This window comes from Hyperolius riggenbachi, chromosome 11 (assembly GCF_040937935.1).
Source record: "Hyperolius riggenbachi isolate aHypRig1 chromosome 11, aHypRig1.pri, whole genome shotgun sequence".
Taxonomy (NCBI): domain Eukaryota; kingdom Metazoa; phylum Chordata; class Amphibia; order Anura; family Hyperoliidae; genus Hyperolius; species Hyperolius riggenbachi.
In genome coordinates this window covers 107,221,331-107,240,172 of record NC_090656.1, presented here as the reverse complement: position 1 = coordinate 107,240,172, position 18,842 = coordinate 107,221,331, and the positions used below count along the sequence as shown (strand labels likewise).

The 18,842-nt window shown below is 44.2% G+C and overlaps 20 non-coding genes across 20 annotated transcripts; 10 read left to right on the top strand and 10 right to left on the bottom strand.

Moving 5' to 3' along the window:
- Nucleotides 1-1,260: 1,260 nt before the first annotated feature.
- On the top strand, nucleotides 1,261-1,342 carry TRNAS-GCU (transfer RNA serine (anticodon GCU)). Its single transcript has one exon. It is a non-coding gene; the product is annotated as a tRNA-Ser (tRNA).
- Nucleotides 1,343-1,714: 372 nt separating this feature from the next.
- Nucleotides 1,715-1,788, bottom strand: TRNAT-CGU (transfer RNA threonine (anticodon CGU)). The gene has a single exon. It is a non-coding gene; the product is annotated as a tRNA-Thr (tRNA).
- A 1,669-nt stretch (nucleotides 1,789-3,457) lies between these two features.
- On the top strand, nucleotides 3,458-3,539 carry TRNAS-GCU (transfer RNA serine (anticodon GCU)). The gene has a single exon. It is a non-coding gene; the product is annotated as a tRNA-Ser (tRNA).
- A 371-nt stretch (nucleotides 3,540-3,910) lies between these two features.
- TRNAT-CGU (transfer RNA threonine (anticodon CGU)) lies at nucleotides 3,911-3,984 on the bottom strand. The gene has a single exon. It is a non-coding gene; the product is annotated as a tRNA-Thr (tRNA).
- A 1,102-nt stretch (nucleotides 3,985-5,086) lies between these two features.
- TRNAS-GCU (transfer RNA serine (anticodon GCU)) lies at nucleotides 5,087-5,168 on the top strand. Its single transcript has one exon. It is a non-coding gene; the product is annotated as a tRNA-Ser (tRNA).
- Nucleotides 5,169-5,541: 373 nt separating this feature from the next.
- On the bottom strand, nucleotides 5,542-5,615 carry TRNAT-CGU (transfer RNA threonine (anticodon CGU)). Its single transcript has one exon. It is a non-coding gene; the product is annotated as a tRNA-Thr (tRNA).
- A 1,102-nt stretch (nucleotides 5,616-6,717) lies between these two features.
- Nucleotides 6,718-6,799, top strand: TRNAS-GCU (transfer RNA serine (anticodon GCU)). Its single transcript has one exon. It is a non-coding gene; the product is annotated as a tRNA-Ser (tRNA).
- Nucleotides 6,800-7,169: 370 nt separating this feature from the next.
- On the bottom strand, nucleotides 7,170-7,243 carry TRNAT-UGU (transfer RNA threonine (anticodon UGU)). Its single transcript has one exon. It is a non-coding gene; the product is annotated as a tRNA-Thr (tRNA).
- Nucleotides 7,244-9,724: 2,481 nt separating this feature from the next.
- TRNAS-GCU (transfer RNA serine (anticodon GCU)) lies at nucleotides 9,725-9,806 on the top strand. Its single transcript has one exon. It is a non-coding gene; the product is annotated as a tRNA-Ser (tRNA).
- Nucleotides 9,807-10,177: 371 nt separating this feature from the next.
- Nucleotides 10,178-10,251, bottom strand: TRNAT-CGU (transfer RNA threonine (anticodon CGU)). The gene has a single exon. It is a non-coding gene; the product is annotated as a tRNA-Thr (tRNA).
- A 1,102-nt stretch (nucleotides 10,252-11,353) lies between these two features.
- TRNAS-GCU (transfer RNA serine (anticodon GCU)) lies at nucleotides 11,354-11,435 on the top strand. Its single transcript has one exon. It is a non-coding gene; the product is annotated as a tRNA-Ser (tRNA).
- Nucleotides 11,436-11,807: 372 nt separating this feature from the next.
- Nucleotides 11,808-11,881, bottom strand: TRNAT-CGU (transfer RNA threonine (anticodon CGU)). The gene has a single exon. It is a non-coding gene; the product is annotated as a tRNA-Thr (tRNA).
- Nucleotides 11,882-12,983: 1,102 nt separating this feature from the next.
- Nucleotides 12,984-13,065, top strand: TRNAS-GCU (transfer RNA serine (anticodon GCU)). The gene has a single exon. It is a non-coding gene; the product is annotated as a tRNA-Ser (tRNA).
- A 374-nt stretch (nucleotides 13,066-13,439) lies between these two features.
- Nucleotides 13,440-13,513, bottom strand: TRNAM-CAU (transfer RNA methionine (anticodon CAU)). The gene has a single exon. It is a non-coding gene; the product is annotated as a tRNA-Met (tRNA).
- Nucleotides 13,514-14,615: 1,102 nt separating this feature from the next.
- On the top strand, nucleotides 14,616-14,697 carry TRNAS-GCU (transfer RNA serine (anticodon GCU)). Its single transcript has one exon. It is a non-coding gene; the product is annotated as a tRNA-Ser (tRNA).
- Nucleotides 14,698-15,067: 370 nt separating this feature from the next.
- Nucleotides 15,068-15,141, bottom strand: TRNAT-CGU (transfer RNA threonine (anticodon CGU)). Its single transcript has one exon. It is a non-coding gene; the product is annotated as a tRNA-Thr (tRNA).
- Nucleotides 15,142-16,243: 1,102 nt separating this feature from the next.
- Nucleotides 16,244-16,325, top strand: TRNAS-GCU (transfer RNA serine (anticodon GCU)). Its single transcript has one exon. It is a non-coding gene; the product is annotated as a tRNA-Ser (tRNA).
- A 373-nt stretch (nucleotides 16,326-16,698) lies between these two features.
- On the bottom strand, nucleotides 16,699-16,772 carry TRNAT-CGU (transfer RNA threonine (anticodon CGU)). Its single transcript has one exon. It is a non-coding gene; the product is annotated as a tRNA-Thr (tRNA).
- Nucleotides 16,773-17,874: 1,102 nt separating this feature from the next.
- On the top strand, nucleotides 17,875-17,956 carry TRNAS-GCU (transfer RNA serine (anticodon GCU)). The gene has a single exon. It is a non-coding gene; the product is annotated as a tRNA-Ser (tRNA).
- A 372-nt stretch (nucleotides 17,957-18,328) lies between these two features.
- Nucleotides 18,329-18,402, bottom strand: TRNAT-CGU (transfer RNA threonine (anticodon CGU)). Its single transcript has one exon. It is a non-coding gene; the product is annotated as a tRNA-Thr (tRNA).
- Nucleotides 18,403-18,842: the final 440 nt, after the last annotated feature.

The following is an 18,842-nucleotide window of genomic DNA, read 5'->3' as shown; positions in this document are numbered from 1 at the left end:
CCCCTCGGCTGCTAATGAGACGTTACAGCAGCTTGTAATCGCTTAGCACTGATAAATCTCGGGCAGAGTACACTGCAGGAGTCAGCTATTGTTCCAAGCCACATGGCTCATTAATATTCACTGCACACTGTGTTGTTCAAGTACAAGCTTATCTGTGATCAGGAAGCAGGCAGGACATGACGACACATTTGACAGAAAAACATGGAGCCTGCCATGAGCTGTCAGGAGCATCTATCTCTGCATATACTATATACAAATTCTGTGAAATCCAAACGTGGACAGTGAAATGCATATGTAATGTAAGTACAGCCAATCTTTAGCTACTGATATATGTGTTTATTTTCTCTGAGACCTTATACCTAACAGCTCCTCTTTAAGATGTGCTTCTTCTTTTGCACCACTCCTTGCAAGATGAAAGTGGCGGGCTGGCGGTAAAGCCTTTGCTGCTTTAAGAAATAGATCTTTTTGCTTAAAAGGAACCCGAGGTGTGAGACCTATGAAAGCTGCCTTATGTATTTCCTTTTAAACAATACCAGTTGCCTGGCAGTCTTGCTGATCTTTCTGGTCACTGGGGTCTAAATCACACACCTGGAACAAGCATGCAGCTAATCTTGTCAGATTTGTCTTAGACATCTGATCTGCATGCTTGTTCAGGGTCTATGGTTTAAAGAATTAGAGGCCGAGGACCAACAAGACAGCCAGGTAATGTGCATTATTTAAAAGAGAAATAAGCATGTCAGCCTCCCAATCCCTCCCACCTCGAGTTCCCTTTAACAGTGAATGAAAGATTTGAAGGGTGAACATCAAGATAACCCAACCAAGTCAAGTTCTGAGAACACTGCTTACTGAACTCATCCCTCTTGTACCCTTTGAAGAAGCCACTGCTTCATGTGTCAGCTTTCTGGGTAAATGTGTTCCCCTTCCTTCCCTTCTTTCCATGTAGCTAGGCTCACTTACTAATGTATAGCCAGTACCTTCACATTTCTAGGCCTCCAGCCGTTTGTTGAGTACATGGGTTTGTCTAGCATTCCTGTTATTGGATTTTTATGAGAGTTTTCTAGGGTATGTATTCTCTGTGAAGTCTGTTGAGTGGAAAGATCTTTGTTCAAGAGTGCACTATTGGACATCTTTGTGTAAGTTCCAGAGCTGCCTGATTGTGTGTATTTCAATGCAAACGTAATTGACCCATGCACAGATTACAGTAGCTGAAGGCAATGCTAAATATCCCCATGCATTAATGGTGAAACTGCCTGGCAATAAGATGAGGTGGCCGAGTGGTTAAGGCGATGGACTGCTAATCCATTGTGCTCTGCACGCATGGGTTCAAATCCCATCATTGTCGAGCTTTGTATCCCAAAGCCAATGTTTTCTTCTCTGGCTCACCTTGGAAAGAAGCCCATGCCATGCAAAATAGAAAAAGACACCCACTCTAGAAAGCTAGGCAAGTTTGGGCAGTTGAGCCGGTCATTCTCTTTCAGCAAGCTCTCTGACATATGCAGATGGCAGCAGAAAGTGCATTTCAATCGCAACTCTCAAGCTCTTTTATTTTTCCCATGCAAGTGCAAATAAATAGCCATTCTCCGGGGAATATTGCCTTCTAGAAGTAGTGGAACTGGAGCTGTCACTGTAGCTAGTCAAAAAAAAAAAAGACGGCAGCATAGATACCTGCCCCCTTCTTCTCAGTTCCACCTGTTTTTAAAGGGAAACCATTGCAAGGCACTGCTGAGAGTTGAACTCAGGATCTCCTGTTTACGAGACAGGCGCTTTAACCAACTAAGCCACAGTGCCCCAAACCTCCAGCTAATTCATCCCAAGTCCATAGCAGCAGTTGCATATTATCCTTGTCAGCTCACCACTTGGATGATCTATTCAGTACCAGTATCGGCTAGTAAGCTGCTCGTCATCACACTGAATGTACACATAGAGAAATCATATCATGATCAAAGGTTCTTCCTTCTATGTTTTGTTTTTAAAGAAATATGCAGAAAACCTTGTGCTAAATGTTAAAGAGTAACTGTCAGGCTGCAGAAGCTAATTTAAACCTCGATTCTCCTGTGTTAAACAGTTTAGAAGGAAGCCCAAAAGCAATTAGTGAAGATAAAAATCTCAGTTACCTTTGATGTGTGCTTATCAGCAAGGCTGTTATTCTTAAGAAGACGCAAGCCGCATACCATACTGCAAAGCATTCTGGGGCTCTCCCTTCGGCTGCTAATGAGACGTTACAGCAGCTTGTAATCGCTTAGCACTGATAAATCTCGGGCAGAGTACACTGCAGGAGTCAGCTATTGTTCCAAGCCACATGGCTCATTAATATTCACTGCACACTGTGTTGTTCAAGTACAAGCTTATCTGTGATCAGGAAGCAGGCAGGACATGACGACACATTTGACAGAAAAACATGGAGCCTGCCATGAGCTGTCAGGAGCATCTATCTCTGCATATACTATATACAAATTCTGTGAAATCCAAACGTGGACAGTGAAATGCATATGTAATGTAAGTACAGCCAATCTTTAGCTACTGATATATGTGTTTATTTTCTCTGAGACCTTATACCTAACAGCTCCTCTTTAAGATGTGCTTCTTCTTTTGCACCACTCCTTGCAAGATGAAAGTGGCGGGCTGGCGGTAAAGCCTTTGCTGCTTTAAGAAATAGATCTTTTTGCTTAAAAGGAACCCGAGGTGTGAGACCTATGAAAGCTGCCTTATGTATTTCCTTTTAAACAATACCAGTTGCATGGCAGTCTTGCTGATCTTTCTGGTCACTGGGGTCTAAATCACACACCTGGAACAAGCATGCAGCTAATCTTGTCAGATTTGTCTTAGACGTCTGATCTGCATGCTTGTTCAGGGTCTATGGTTTAAAGAATTAGAGGCCGAGGACCAACAAGACAGCCAGGTAATGTGCATTATTTAAAAGAGAAATAAGCATGTCAGCCTCCCAATCCCTCCCACCTCCAGTTCCCTTTAACAGTGAATGAAAGATTTGAAGGGTGAACATCAAGATAACCCAACCAAGTCAAGTTCTGAGAACACTGCTTACTGAACTCATCCCTCTTGTACCCTTTGAAGAAGCCACTGCTTCATGTGTCAGCTTTCTGGGTAAATGTGTTCCCCTTCCTTCCCTTCTTTCCATGTAGCTAGGCTCACTTACTAATGTATAGCCAGTACCTTCACATTTCTAGGCCTACAGCTGTTTGTTGAGTACATGGGTTTGTCTAGCATTCCTGTTATTGGATTTTTATGAGAGTTTTCTAGGGTATGTATTCTCTGCTAAGTCTGTTGAGTGGAAAGATCTTTGTTCAAGAGTGCACTATTGGACATCTTTGTGTAAGTTCCAGAGCTGCCTGATTGTGTGTATTTCAATGCAAACGTAATTGACCCATGCACAGATTACAGTAGCTGAAGGCAATGCTAAATATCCCCATGCATCAACGGTGAAACTGCTTGGCAATAAGACGAGGTGGCCGAGTGGTTAAGGCGATGGACTGCTAATCCATTGTGCTCTGCACGCATGGGTTCAAATCCCATCCTTGTTGAGCTTTGTATCCCAAAGTCAATGTTTTCTTCTCTTGCTCACCTTGGAAAGAAGCCCATGCCATGCAAAATAGAAAAAGACACCCACTCTAGAAAGCTAGGCAAGTTTGGGCAGTTGAGCCGGTCAGTCTCTTTCAGCAAGCTCTCTGACGTATGCAGATGGCAGCAGAAAGTGCATTTCAATTGCAACTCTCAAGCTCTTTTATTTTTCCCATGCAAGTGCAAATAAATAGCCATTCTCCGGGGAATATTGCCTTCTAGAAGTAGTGGAACTGGAGCTGTCACTGTAGCTAGTCAAAAAAAAAAAGACGGCGGCATAGATACCTGCCCCCTTCTTCTCAGTTCCACCTGTTTTTAAAGGGAAACCATTGCAAGGCACTGCTGAGAGTTGAACTCAGGATCTCTTGTTTACGAGACAGGCACTTTAACCAACTAAGCCACAGTGCCCCAAACCTCCAGCTAATTCATCCCAAGTCCATAGCAGCAGTTGCATATCATCCTTGTCAGCTCACCACTTGGATGATCTGTTCAGTACCAGTATCGGCTAGTAAGCTGCTCGTCATCACACTGAATGTACACATAGAGAAATCATATCATGATCAAAGGTTCTTCCTTCTATGTTTTGTTTTTAAAGAAATATGCAGAAAACCTTGTGCTAAATGTTAAGATGTGCTTCTTCTTTTGCACCACTCCTTGCAAGATGAAAGTGGCGGGCTGGCGGTAAAGCCTTTGCTGCTTTAAGAAATAGATCTTTTTGCTTAAAAGGAACCCAAGGTGTGAGACCTATGGAAGCTGCCTTATGTATTTCCTTTTAAACAATACCAGTTGCTTGGCAGTCTTGCTGATCTTTCTGGTCACTGGGGTCTAAATCACACACCTGGAACAAGCATGCAGCTAATCTTGTCAGATTTGTCTTAGACATCTGATCTGCATGCTTGTTCAGGGTCTATGGTTTAAAGAATTAGAGGCCGAGGACCAACAAGACAGCCAGGTAATGTGCATTATTTAAAAGAGAAATAAGCATGTCAGCCTCCCAATCCCTCCCACCTCGAGTTCCCTTTAACAGTGAATGAAAGATTTGAAGGGTGAACATCAAGATAACCCAACCAAGTCAAGTTCTGAGAACACTGCTTACTGAACTCATCCCTCTTGTACCCTTTGAAGAAGCCACTGCTTCATGTGTCAGCTTTCTGGGTAAATGTGTTCCCCTTCCTTCCCTTCTTTCCATGTAGCTAGGCTCACTTACTAATGTATAGCCAGTACCTTCACATTTCTAGGCCTCCAGCCGTTTGTTGAGTACATGGGTTTGTCTAGCATTCCTGTTATTGGATTTTTATGAGAGTTTTCTAGGGTATGTATTCTCTGCTAAGTCTGTTGAGTGGAAAGATCTTTGTTCAAGAGTGCACTATTGGACATCTTTGTGTAAGTTCCAGAGCTGCCTGATTGTGTGTATTTCAATGCAAACGTAATTGACCCATGCACAGATTACAGTAGCTGAAGGGAATGCTAAATATCCCCATGCATCAACGGTGAAACTGCTTAGCAATAAGACGAGGTGGCCGAGTGGTTAAGGCGATGGACTGCTAATCCATTGTGCTCTGCACGCATGGGTTCAAATCCCATCCTTGTTGAGCTTTGTATCCCAAAGCCAATGTTTTCTTCTCTGGCTCACCTTGGAAAGAAGCCCATGCCATGCAAAATAGAAAAAGACACCCACTCTAGAAAGCTAGGCAAGTTTGGGCAGTTGAGCCGGTCAGTCTCTTTCAGCAAGCTCTCTGACGTATGCAGATGGCAGCAGAAAGTGCATTTCAATCGCAACTCTCAAGCTCTTTTATTTTTCCCATGCAAGTGCAAATAAATAGCCATTCTCCGGGGAATATTGCCTTCTAGAAGTAGTGGAACTGGAGCTGTCACTGTAGCTAGTCAAAAAAAAAAAAAGACGGCAGCATAGATACCTGCCCCCTTCTTCTCAGTTCCACCTGTTTTTAAAGGGAAACCATTGCAAGGCACTGCTGAGAGTTGAACTCAGGATCTCCTGTTTACGAGACAGGCGCTTTAACCAACTAAGCCACAGTGCCCCAAACCTCCAGCTAATTCATCCCAAGTCCATAGCAGCAGTTGCATATTATCCTTGTCAGCTCACCACTTGGATGATCTGTTCAGTACCAGTATCGGCTAGTAAGCTGCTCGTCATCACACTGAATGTACACATAGAGAAATCATATCATGATCAAAGGTTCTTCCTTCTATGTTTTGTTTTTAAAGAAATATGCAGAAAACCTTGTGCTAAATGTTAAGATGTGCTTCTTCTTTTGCACCACTCCTTGCAAGATGAAAGTGGCGGGCTGGCGGTAAAGCCTTTGCTGCTTTAAGAAATAGATCTTTTTGCTTAAAAGGAACCCAAGGTGTGAGACCTATGGAAGCTGCCTTATGTATTTCCTTTTAAACAATACCAGTTGCTTGGCAGTCTTGCTGATCTTTCTGGTCACTGGGGTCTAAATCACACACCTGGAACAAGCATGCAGCTAATCTTGTCAGATTTGTCTTAGACATCTGATCTGCATGCTTGTTCAGGGTCTATGGTTTAAAGAATTAGAGGCCGAGGACCAACAAGACAGCCAGGTAATGTGCATTATTTAAAAGAGAAATAAGCATGTCAGCCTCCCAATCCCTCCCACCTCGAGTTCCCTTTAACAGTGAATGAAAGATTTGAAGGGTGAACATCAAGATAACCCAACCAAGTCAAGTTCTGAGAACACTACTTACTGAACTCATCCCTCTTGTACCCTTTGAAGAAGCCACTGCTTCATGTGTCAGCTTTCTGGGTAAATGTGTTCCCCTTCCTTCCCTTCTTTCCATGTAGCTAGGCTCACTTACTAATGTATAGCCAGTACCTTCACATTTCTAGGCCTCCAGCCGTTTGTTGAGTACATGGGTTTGTCTAGCATTCCTGTTATTGGATTTTTATGAGAGTTTTCTAGGGTATGTATTCTCTGCTAAGTCTGTTGAGTGGAAAGATCTTTGTTCAAGAGTGCACTATTGGACATCTTTGTGTAAGTTCCAGAGCTGCCTGATTGTGTGTATTTCAATGCAAACGTAATTGACCCATGCACAGATTACAGTAGCTGAAGGGAATGCTAAATATCCCCAAGCATCAACGGTGAAACTGCTTGGCAATAAGACGAGGTGGCTGAGTGGTTAAGGTGATGGACTGCTAATCCATTGTGCTCTGCACGCATGGGTTCAAATCCCATCCTCGTTGAGCTTTGTATCCCAAAGCCAATGTTTTCTTCTCTGGCTCACCTTGGAAAGAAGCCCATGCCATGCAAAATAGAAAAAGACACCCACTCTAGAAAGCTAGGCAAGTTTGGGCAGTTGAGCCGGTCAGTCTCTTTCAGCAAGCTCTCTGACATATGCAGATGGCAGCAGAAAGTGCATTTCAATTGCAACTCTCAAGCTCTTTTATTTTTCCCATGCAAGTGCAAATAAATAGCCATTCTCCGGGGAATATTGCCTTCTAGAAGTAGTGGAACTGGAGCTGTCACTGTAGCTAGTCAAAAAAAAAAGACGGCGGCATAGATACCTGCCCCCTTCTTCTCAGTTCCACCTGTTTTTAAAGGGAAACCATTGCAAGGCACTGCTGAGAGTTGAACTCAGGATCTCCTGTTTACAAGACAGGCGCTTTAACCAACTAAGCCACAGTGCCGCAAACCTCCAGCTAATTCATCCCAAGTCCATAGCAGCAGTTGCATATTATCCTTGTCAGCTCACCACTTGGATGATCTGTTCAGTACCAGTATCAGCTAGTAAGCTGCTCGTCATCACACTGAATGTACACATAGAGAAATCATATCATGATCAAAGGTTATTCCTTCTATGTTTTGTTTTTAAAAGAAATATGCAGAAAACCTTGTGCTAATTGTTAAGATGTGCTTCTTCTTTTGCACCACTCCTTGCAAGATGAAAGTGGCAGGCTGGCGGTAAAGTCTTTGCTGCTTTAAGAAATAGATCTTTTTGCTTAAAAGAAACCCGAGGTGTGAGACCTATGGAAGCTGCCTTATGTATTTCCTTTTAAACAATACCAGTTGCCTGGCAGTCTTGCTGATCTTTCTGGTCACTGGGGTCTAAATCACACACCTGGAACAAGCATGCAGCTAATCTTGTCAGATTTGTCTTAGACATCTGATCTGCATGCTTGTTCAGGGTCTATGGTTTAAAGAATTAGAGGCCGAGGACCAACAAGACAGCCAGGTAATGTGCATTATTTAAAAGAGAAATAAGCATGTCAGCCTCCCAATCCCTCCCACCTCGAGTTCCCTTTAACAGTGAATGAAAGATTTGAAGGGTGAACATCAAGATAACCCAACCAAGTCAAGTTCTGAGAACACTGCTTACTGAACTCATCCCTCTTGTACCCTTTGAAGAAGCCACTGCTTCATGTGTCAGCTTTCTGGGTAAATGTGTTCCCCTTCCTTCCCTTCTTTCCATGTAGCTAGGCTCACTTACTAATGTATAGCCAGTACCTTCACATTTCTAGGCCTCCAGCCGTTTGTTGAGTACATGGGTTTGTCTAGCATTCCTGTTATTGGATTTTTATGAGAGTTTTCTAGGGCAGTGTTTCCCAACCTTTTCCGGCCCGGGGAACACTGTCTGACCAAATTTTTCTCCGGGGAACGGCGCGCGCACGCGGTGGGGGCGATGCGGCCCCCGGTTGTTTGCGCGACCTAGTGGACAGTGCCGCTATGGGGGGGGGGCTGGGGTGCGGCTGCATAGCTGGCATAGTTGCCCCAGTGTAGGGAGTTTAGTTGCCTCAGTATAGTGCCCCAGTATAGCCAGTATAGTGCCCCAGTATAGCCAGTATAGTACCCCAGTATAGCCCCCCAGTATAGCCAGTATTGTGCCCCAGTATAGCTAGTATAGTGCCCCAGAATAGTGCCCCAGTATAGCCAGTTTAGTGCCCCAGTATAGTGCCCCAGTATAGCCAGTATAGTGCCCCAGTATAGCCCCCCAGTATAGCTAGTATAGTGCCCCAGTATAGCCAGTATAGTGCCCCAGTATAGCCAGTATAGTACCCCAGTATAGCCCCCCAGTATAGCCAGTATTGTGCCCCAGTATAGCTAGTATAGTGCCCCAGTATAGCTAGTATAGTGCCCCAGAATAGTGCCCCAGTATAGCCAGTTTAGTGCCCCAGTATAGTGCCCCAGTATAGCCAGTATAGTGCCCCAGTATAGCCCCCCAGTATAGCTAGTATAGTGCCCCAGTATAGCCAGTATAGTGCCCCAGTATAGCCAGTATAGTACCCCAGTATAGCCCCCCCAGTATAGCCAGTATTGTGCCCCAGTATAGCTAGTATAGTGCCCCAGAATAGTGCCCCAGTATAGCCAGTTTAGTGCCCCAGTATAGTGCCCCAGTATAGCCAGTATAGTGCCCCAGTATAGCCCCCCAGTATAGCTAGTATAGTGCCCCAGTATAGCCAGAATAGTGCCCCAGTATAGCTAGAATAGTGCCCCAGTATAGCCAGTTTAGTGCCCCAGGATAGCCAGTATAGTACCCCAGAATAGTGCCCCAGTATAGCCAGTTTAGTGCCTCCCGCCCGTCCCCGCGGCCGCCGCTGTTATTACCTTGTTAACAGCTGCCGCTCTCCCCTCTCCGGCGGGTGTATATTCAAGCAGCGTATCTCCGGCTGCTCTGTGTGATGCACTGATGCGGAAGAAAGGAGGGCAGCGGCTTCCTGTAACGGCGATATGTATCGCCGTTACTATGGTAACCGAGCCCTGCCTCCTTCCGCATCAGTGCATCACACAGAGCAGCCGGAGATACGCTGCTAGCATATACATGGTCTGGAGAGGGGAGAGCGGCCGCTGCTAAGGTAATAACAGCGGCGGCCGCAGGGACGGGCGGGAGGGGGGATAAGAGCACGGCACACCAGGCAACGTTCCGCGGCACACTAGTGTGCCGCGGAACAGCGGTTGGGAAACACTGTTCTAGGGTATGTATTCTCTGCTAAGTCTGTTGAGTGGAAAGATCTTTGTTCAAGAGTGCACTATTGGACATCTTTGTGTAAGTTCCAGAGCTGCCTGATTGTGTGTATTTCAATGCAAACGTAATTGACCCATGCACAGATTACAGTAGCTGAAGGCAATGCTAAATATCCCCATGCATCAACGGTGAAACTGCTTGGCAATAAGACGAGGTGGCCGAGTGGTTAAGGCGATGGACTGCTAATCCATTGTGCTCTGCACGCATGGGTTCAAATCCCATCCTTGTCGAGCTTTGTATCCCAAAGCCAATGTTTTCTTCTCTGGCTCACCTTGGAAAGAAGCCCATGCCATGCAAAATAGAAAAAGACACCCACTCTAGAAAGCTAGGCAAGTTTGGGCAGTTGAGCCGGTCAGTCTCTTTCAGCAAGCTCTCTGACATATGCAGATGGCAGCAGAAAGTGCATTTCAATCGCAACTCTCAAGCTCTTTTATTTTTCCCATGCAAGTGCAAATAAATAGCCATTCTCCGGGGAATATTGCCTTCTAGAAGTAGTGGAACTGGAGCTGTCACTGTAGCTAGTAAAAAAAACAAAAACGGCAGCATAGATACCTGCCCCCTTCTTCTCAGTTCCACCTGTTTTTAAAGGGAAACCATGGCAAGGCACTGCTGAGAGTTGAACTCAGGATCTCCTGTTTACGAGACAGGCGCTTTAACCAACTAAGCCACAGTGCCCCAAACCTCCAGCTAATTCATCCCAAGTCCATAGCAGCAGTTGCATATCATCCTTGTCAGCTGACCACTTGGATGATCTGTTCAGTACCAGTATCGGCTAGTAAGCTGCTCGTCATCACACTGAATGTACACATAGAGAAATCATATCATGATCAAAGGTTCTTCCTTCTATGTTTTGTTTTTAAAGAAATATGCAGAAAACCTTGTGCTAAATGTTAAGATGTGCTTCTTCTTTTGCACCACTCCTTGCAAGATGAAAGTGGCGGGCTGGCGGTAAAGCCTTTGCTGCTTTAAGAAATAGATCTTTTTGCTTAAAAGGAACCCAAGGTGTGGGACCTATGGAAGCTGCCTAATGTATTTACTTTTAAACAATACCAGTTGCTTGGCAGTCTTGCTGATCTTTCTGGTCACTGGGGTCTAAATCACACACCTGGAACAAGCATGCAGCTAATCTTGTCAGATTTGTCTTAGACATCTGATCTGCATGCTTGTTCAGGGTCTATGGTTTAAAGAATTAGAGGCCGAGGACCAACAAGACAGCCAGGTAATGTGCATTATTTAAAAGAGAAATAAGCATGTCAGCCTCCCAATCCCTCCCACCTCGAGTTCCCTTTAACAGTGAATGAAAGATTTGAAGGGTGAACATCAAGATAACCCAACCAAGTCAAGTTCTGAGAACACTGCTTACTGAACTCATCCCTCATGTACCCTTTGAAGAAGCCACTGCTTCATGTGTCAGCTTTCTGGGTAAATGTGTTCCCCTTCCTTCCCTTCTTTCCATGTAGCTAGGCTCACTTACTAATGTATAGCCAGTACCTTCACATTTCTAGGCCTCCAGCCGTTTGTTGAGTACATGGGTTTGTCTAGCATTCCTGTTATTGGATTTTTATGAGAGTTTTCTAGGGTATGTATTCTCTGCTAAGTCTGTTGAGTGGAAAGATCTTTGTTCAAGAGTGCACTATTGGACATCTTTGTGTAAGTTCCAGAGCTGCCTGATTGTGTGTATTTCAATGCAAACGTAATTGACCCATGCACAGATTACAGTAGCTGAAGGCAATGCTAAATATCCCCATGCATCAACGGTGAAGCTGCTTGGCAATAAGATGAGGTGGCTGAGTGGTTAAGGCGATGGACTGCTAATCCATTGTGCTCTGCACGCATGAGTTCAAATCCCATCCTCGTTGAGCGTTGTATCCCAAAGCCAATGTTTTCTTCTCTTGCTCACCTTGGAAAGAAGCCCATGCCATGCAAAATAGAAAAAGACACCCACTCTAGAAAGCTAGGCAAGTTTGGGCAGCTGAGCCGGCCAGTCTCTTTCAGCAAGCTCTCTGACGTATGCAGATGGCAGCAGAAAGTGCATTTCAATCGCAACTCTCAAGCTCTTTTATTTTTCCCATGCAAGTGCAAATAAATAGCCATTCTCCGGGGAATATTGCCTTCTAGAAGTAGTGGAACTGGAGCTGTCACTGTAGCTAGTAAAAAAAAAAAAAGACGGCAGCATAGATACCTGCCCCCTTCTTCTCAGTTCCACCTGTTTTTAAAGGGAAACCATTGCAAGGCACTGCTGAGAGTTGAACTCAGGATCTTCTGTTAACGAGACAGGGACTTTAACCAACTAAGCCACAGTGCCCCAAACCTCCAGCTAATTCATCCCAAGTCCATAGCAGCAGTTGCATATTATCCTTGTCAGCTCACCACTTGGATGATCTGTTCAGTACCAGTATCGGCTAGTAAGCTGCTCGTCATCACACTGAATGTACACATAGAGAAATCATATCATGATCAAAGGTTCTTCCTTCTATGTTTTGTTTTTAAAGAAATATGCAGAAAACCTTGTGCTAAATGTTAAGATGTGCTTCTTCTTTTGCACCACTCCTTGCAAGATGAAAGTGGCGGGCTGGCGGTAAAGCCTTTGCTGCTTTAAGAAATAGATCTTTTTGCTTAAAAGGAACCCAAGGTGTGAGACCTATGGAAGCTGCCTTATGTATTTCCTTTTAAACAATACCAGTTGCTTGGCAGTCTTGCTGATCTTTCTGGTCACTGGGGTCTAAATCACACACCTGGAACAAGCATGCAGCTAATCTTGTCAGATTTGTCTTAGACATCTGATCTGCATGCTTGTTCAGGGTCTATGGTTTAAAGAATTAGAGGCCGAGGACCAACAAGACAGCCAGGTAATGTGCATTATTTAAAAGAGAAATAAGCATGTCAGCCTCCCAATCCCTCCCACCTCGAGTTCCCTTTAACAGTGAATGAAAGATTTATAGGGTGAACATCAAGATAACCCAACCAAGTCAAGTTCTGAGAACACTGCTTACTGAACTCATCCCTCTTGTACCCTTTGAAGAAGCCACTGCTTCATGTGTCAGCTTTCTGGGTAAATGTGTTCCCCTTCCTTCCCTTCTTTCCATGTAGCTAGGCTCACTTACTAATGTATAGCCAGTACCTTCACATTTCTAGGCCTCCAGCCGTTTGTTGAGTACATGGGTTTGTCTAGCATTCCTGTTATTGGATTTTTATGAGAGTTTTCTAGGGTATGTATTCTCTGCTAAGTCTGTTGAGTGGAAAGATCTTTGTTCAAGAGTGCACTATTGGACATCTTTGTGTAAGTTCCAGAGCTGCCTGATTGTGTGTATTTCAATGCAAACGTAATTGACCCATGCACAGATTACAGTAGCTGAAGGCAATGCTAAATATCCCCATGCCTCAACGGTGAAACTGTTTGGCAATAAGACGAGGTGGCCGAGTGGTTAAGGCGATGGACTGCTAATCCATTGTGCTCTGCACGCATGGGTTCAAATCCCATCCTCATTGAGCTTTGTATCCCAAAGCCAATGTTTTCTTCTCTGGCTCACCTTGGAAAGAAGCCCATGCCATGCAAAATAGAAAAAGACACCCACTCTAGAAAGCTAGGCAAGTTTGGGCAGTTGAGCCGGTCAGTCTCTTTCAGCAAGCTCTCTGACATATGCAGATGGCAGCAGAAAGTGCATTTCAATCGCAACTCTCAAGCTCTTTTATTTTTCCCATGCAAGTGCAAATAAATAGCCATTCTCCGGGGAATATTGCCTTCTAGAAGTAGTGGAACTGGAGCTGTCACTGTAGCTAGTCAAAAAAAAACAAAAAACGGCAGCATAGATACCTGCCCCCTTCTTCTCAGTTCCACCTGTTTTTAAAGGGAAACCATGGCAAGGCACTGCTGAGAGTTGAACTCAGGATCTCCTGTTTATGAGACAGGCGCTTTAACCAACTAAGCCACAGTGCCCCAAACCTCCAGCTAATTCATCCCAAGTCCATAGCAGCAGTTGCATATCATCCTTGTCAGCTCACCACTTGGATGATCTGTTCAGTATCAGTATCGGCTAGTGAGCTGCTCGTCATCACACTGAATGTACACATAGAGAAATCATATCATGATCAAAGGTTCTTCCTTCTATGTTTTGTTTTTAAAGAAATATGCAGAAAACCTTGTGCTAAATGTTAAGATGTGCTTCTTCTTTTGCACCACTCCTTGCAAGATGAAAGTGGCGGGCTGGCGGTAAAGCCTTTGCTGCTTTAAGAAATAGATCTTTTTGCTTAAAAGGAACCCAAGGTGTGGGACCTATGGAAGCTGCCTTATGTATTTCCTTTTAAACAATACCAGTTGCTTGGCAGTCTTGCTGATCTTTCTGGTCACTGGGGTCTAAATCACACACCTGGAACAAGCATGCAGCTAATCTTGTCAGATTTGTCTTAGACATCTGATCTGCATGCTTGTTCAGGGTCTATGGTTTAAAGAATTAGAGGCCGAGGACCAACAAGACAGCCAGGTAATGTGCATTATTTAAAAGAGAAATAAGCATGTCAGCCTCCCAATCCCTCCAACCTCGAGTTCCCTTTAACAGTGAATGAAAGATTTGAAGGGTGAACATCAATATAACCCAACCAAGTCAAGTTCTGAGAACACTGCTTACTGAACTCATCCCTCTTGTACCCTTTGAAGAAGCCACTGCTTCATGTGTCAGCTTTCTGGGTAAATGTGTTCCCCTTCCTTCCCTTCTTTCCATGTAGCTAGGCTCACTTACTAATGTATAGCCAGTACCTTCACATTTCTAGGCCTCCAGCCGTTTAATGAGTACATGGGTTTGTCTAGCATTCCTGTTATTGGAATTTTTTGAGAGATTTCTAGGGTATGTATTCTCTGCTAAGTCTGTTGAGTGGAAAGATCTTTGTTCAAGAGTGCACTATTGGACATCTTTGTGTAAGTTCCAGAGCTGCCTGATTGTGTGTATTTCAATGCAAACGTAATTGACCCATGCACAGATTACAGTAGCTGAAGGCAATGCTAAATATCCCCATGCATCAACGGTGAAGCTGCTTGGCAATAAGATGAGGTGGCCGAGTGGTTAAGGTGATGGACTGCTAATCCATTGTGCTCTGCACGCATGGGTTCAAATCCCATCCTCGTTGAGCTTTCTATCCCAAAGTCAATGTTTTCTTCTCTTGCTCACCTTGGAAAGAAGCCCATGCCATGCAAAATAGAAAAAGACACCCACTCTAGAAAGCTAGGCAAGTTTGGGCAGCTGAGCCGGCCAGTCTCTTTCAGCAAGCTCTCTGACATATGCAGATGGCAGCAGAAAGTGCATTTCAATTGCAACTCTCAAGCTCTTTTATTTTTCCCATGCAAGTGCAAATAAATAGCCATTCTCCGGGGAATATTGCCTTCTAGAAGTAGTGGAACTGGAGCTGTCACTGTAGCTAGTCAAAAAAAAAAGACGGCGGCATAGATACCTGCCCCCTTCTTCTCAGTTCCACCTGTTTTTAAAGGGAAACCATTGCAAGGCACTGCTGAGAGTTGAACTCAGGATCTCCTGTTTACGAGACAGGCGCATTAACCAACTAAGCCACAGTGCCCCAAACCTCCAGCTTTTTCATCCCAAGTCCATAGCAGCAGTTGCATATCATCCTTGTCAGCTGACCACTTGGATGATCTGTTCAGTACCAGTATCGGCTAGTAAGCTGCTCGTCATCACACTGAATGTACACATAGAGAAATCATATCATGATCAAAGGTTCTTCCTTCTATGTTTTGTTTTTAAAGAAATATGCAGAAAACCTTGTGCTAAATGTTAAGATGTGCTTCTTCTTTTGCACCACTCCTTGCAAGATGAAAGTGGCGGGCTGGCGGTAAAGCCTTTGCTGCTTTAAGAAATAGATCTTTTTGCTTAAAAGGAACCCGAGGTGTGAGACCTATGAAGGCTGCCTTATGTATTTCCTTTTAAACAATACCAGTTGCCTGGCAGTCTTGCTGATCTTTCTGGTCACTGGGGTCTAAATCACACACCTGGAACAAGCATGCAGCTAATCTTGTCAGATTTGTCTTAGACATCTGATCTGCATGCTTGTTCAGGGTCTATAGTTTCAAGAATTAGAGGCCGAGGACAAACAAGACAGCCAGGTAATGTGCATTATTTAAAAGAGAAATAAGCATGTCAGCCTCCCAATCCCTCCCACCTCGAGTTCCCTTTAACAGTGAATGAAAGATTTGAAGGGTGAACATCAATATAACCCAACCAAGTCAAGTTCTGAGAACACTGCTTACTGAACTCATCCCTCTTGTGCCCTTTGAAGAAGCCACTGCTTCATGTGTCAGCTTTCTGGGTAAATGTGTTCCCCTTCCTTCCCTTCTTTCCATGTAGCTAGGCTCACTTACTAATGTATAGCCAGTACCTTCACATTTCTAGGCCTCCAGCCGTTTGTTGAGTACATGGGTTTGTCTAGCATTCCTGTTATTGGATTTTTATGAGAGTTTTCTAGGGTATGTATTCTCTGCTAAGTCTGTTGAGTGGAAAGATCTTTGTTCAAGAGTGCACTATTGGACATCTTTGTGTAAGTTCCAGAGCTGCCTGATTGTGTGTATTTCAATGCAAACGTAATTGACCCATGCACAGATTACAGTAGCTGAAGGCAATGCTAAATATCCCCATGCCTCAACGGTGAAGCTACTTGGCAATAAGACGAGGTGGCTGAGTGGTTAAGGCGATGGACTGCTAATCCATTGTGCTCTGCACGCATGGGTTCAAATCCCATCCTCATCGAGCTTTGTATCCCAAAGCCAATGTTTTCTTCTCTGGCTCACCTTGGAAAGAAGCCCATGCCATGCAAAATAGAAAAAGACACCCACTCTAGAAAGCTAGGCAAGTTTGGGCAGTTGAGCCGGTCAGTCTCTTTCAGCAAGCTCTCTGACATATGCAGATGGCAGCAGAAAGTGCATTTCAATCGCAACTCTCAAGCTCTTTTAGTTTTCCCATGCAAGTGCAAATAAATAGCCATTCTCCGGGGAATATTGCCTTCTAGAAGTAGTGGAACTGGAGCTGTCACTGTAGCTAGTCAAAAAAAAACAAAAACGGCAGCATAGATACCTGCCCCCTTCTTCTCAGTTCCACCTGTTTTTAAAGGGAAACCATGGCAAGGCACTGCTGAGAGTTGAACTCAGGATCTCCTGTTTACGAGACAGGCGCTTTAACCAACTAAGCCACAGTGCCCCAAACCTCCAGCTAATTCATCCCAAGTCCATAGCAGCAGTTGCATATTAGCCTTGTCAGCTCACCACTTGGATGATCTGTTCAGTACCAGTATCGGCTAGTAAGCTGCTCGTCATCACACTGAATGTACACATAGAGAAATCATATCATGATCAAAGGTTCTTCCTTCTATGTTTTGTTTTTAAAGAAATATGCAGAACACCTTGTGCTAAATGTTAAGATGTGCTTCTTCTTTTGCACCACTCCTTGCAAGATGAAAGTGGCGGGCTGGCGGTAAAGCCTTTGCTGCTTTAAGAAATAGATCTTTTTGCTTAAAAGGAACCCAAGGTGTGAGACCTATGGAAGCTGCCTTATGTATTTCCTTTTAAACAATACCAGTTGCTTGGCAGTCTTGCTGATCTTTCTGGTCACTGGGGTCTAAATCACACACCTGGAACAAGCATGCAGCTAATCTTGTCAGATTTGTCTTAGACATCTGATCTGCATGCTTGTTCAGGGTCTATGGTTTAAAGAATTAGAGGCCGAGGACCAACAAGACAGCCAGGTAATGTGCATTATTTAAAAGAGAAATAAGCATGTCAGCCTCCCAATCCCTCCCACCTCGAGTTCCCTTTAACAGTGAATGAAAGATTTGAAGGGTGAACATCAAGATAACCCAACCAAGTCAAGTTCTGAGAACACTGCTTACTGAACTCATCCCTCTTGTACCCTTTGAAGAAGCCACTGCTTCATGTGTCAGCTTTCTGGGTAAATGTGTTCCCCTTCCTTCCCTTCTTTCCATGTAGCTAGGCTCACTTACTAATGTATAGCCAGTACCTTCACATTTCTAGGCCTCCAGCCGTTTGTTGAGTACATGGGTTTGTCTAGCATTCCTGTTATTGGATTTTTATGAGAGTTTTCTAGGGTATGTATTCTCTGCTAAGTCTGTTGAGTGGAAAGATCTTTGTTCAAGAGTGCACTATTGGACATCTTTGTGTAAGTTCCAGAGCTGCCTGATTGTGTGTATTTCAATGCAAACGTTATTGACCCATGCACAGATTACAGTAGCTGAAGGCAATGCTAAATATCCCCATGCATCAACGGTGAAGCTGCTTGGCAATAAGACGAGGTGGCTGAGTGGTTAAGGCGATAGACTGCTAATCCATTGTGCTCTGCATGCATGGGTTCAAATCCCATTCTCGTTGAGATTTGTATCCCAAAGCCAATGTTTTCTTCTCTTGCTCACCTTGGAAAGAAGCCCATGCCATGCAAAATAGAAAAAGACACCCACTCTAGAAAGCTAGGCAAGTTTGGGCAGTTGAGCCGGTCAGTCTCTTTCAGCAAGCTCTCTGACATATGCAGATGGCAGCAGAAAGTGCATTTCATTCGCAACTCTCAAGCTCTTTTATTTTTCCCATGCAAGTGCAAATAAATAGCCATTCTCCGGGGAATATTGCCTTCTAGAAGTACTGGAACTGGAGCTGTCACTGTAGCTAGTCAAAAAAAAAACAGACGGCAGCACAGATACCTGCCCCCTTCTTCTCAGTTCCACCTGTTTTTAAAAGGAAACCATTGCAAGGCACTGCTGAGAGTTGAATTAAGGATCTCCTGTTTACGAGACAGGCGCTTTAACCAACTAAGCCACAGTGCCCCAAACCTCCAGCTAATTCATCCCAAGTCCATAGCAGCAGTTGCATATCATCCTTGTCAGCTCACCACTTGGATGATCTGTTCAGTACCAGTATCGGCTAGTGAGCTGCTCGTCATCACACTGAATGTACACATAGAGAAATCATATCATGATCAAAGGTTCTTCCTTCTATGTTTTGTTTTTAAAGAAATATGCAGAAAACCTTGTGCTAAATGTTAAGATGTGCTTCTTCTTTTGCACCACTCCTTGCAAGATAAAAGTGGCGGGCTGGCGGTAAAGCCTTTGCTGCTTTAAGAAATAGATCTTTTTGCTTAAAAGGAACCCAAGGTGTGGGACCTATGGAAGCTGCCTTATGTATTTCCTTTTAAACAATACCAGTTGCTTGGCAGTCTTGCTGATCTTTCTGGTCACTGGGGTCTAAATCACACACCTGGAACAAG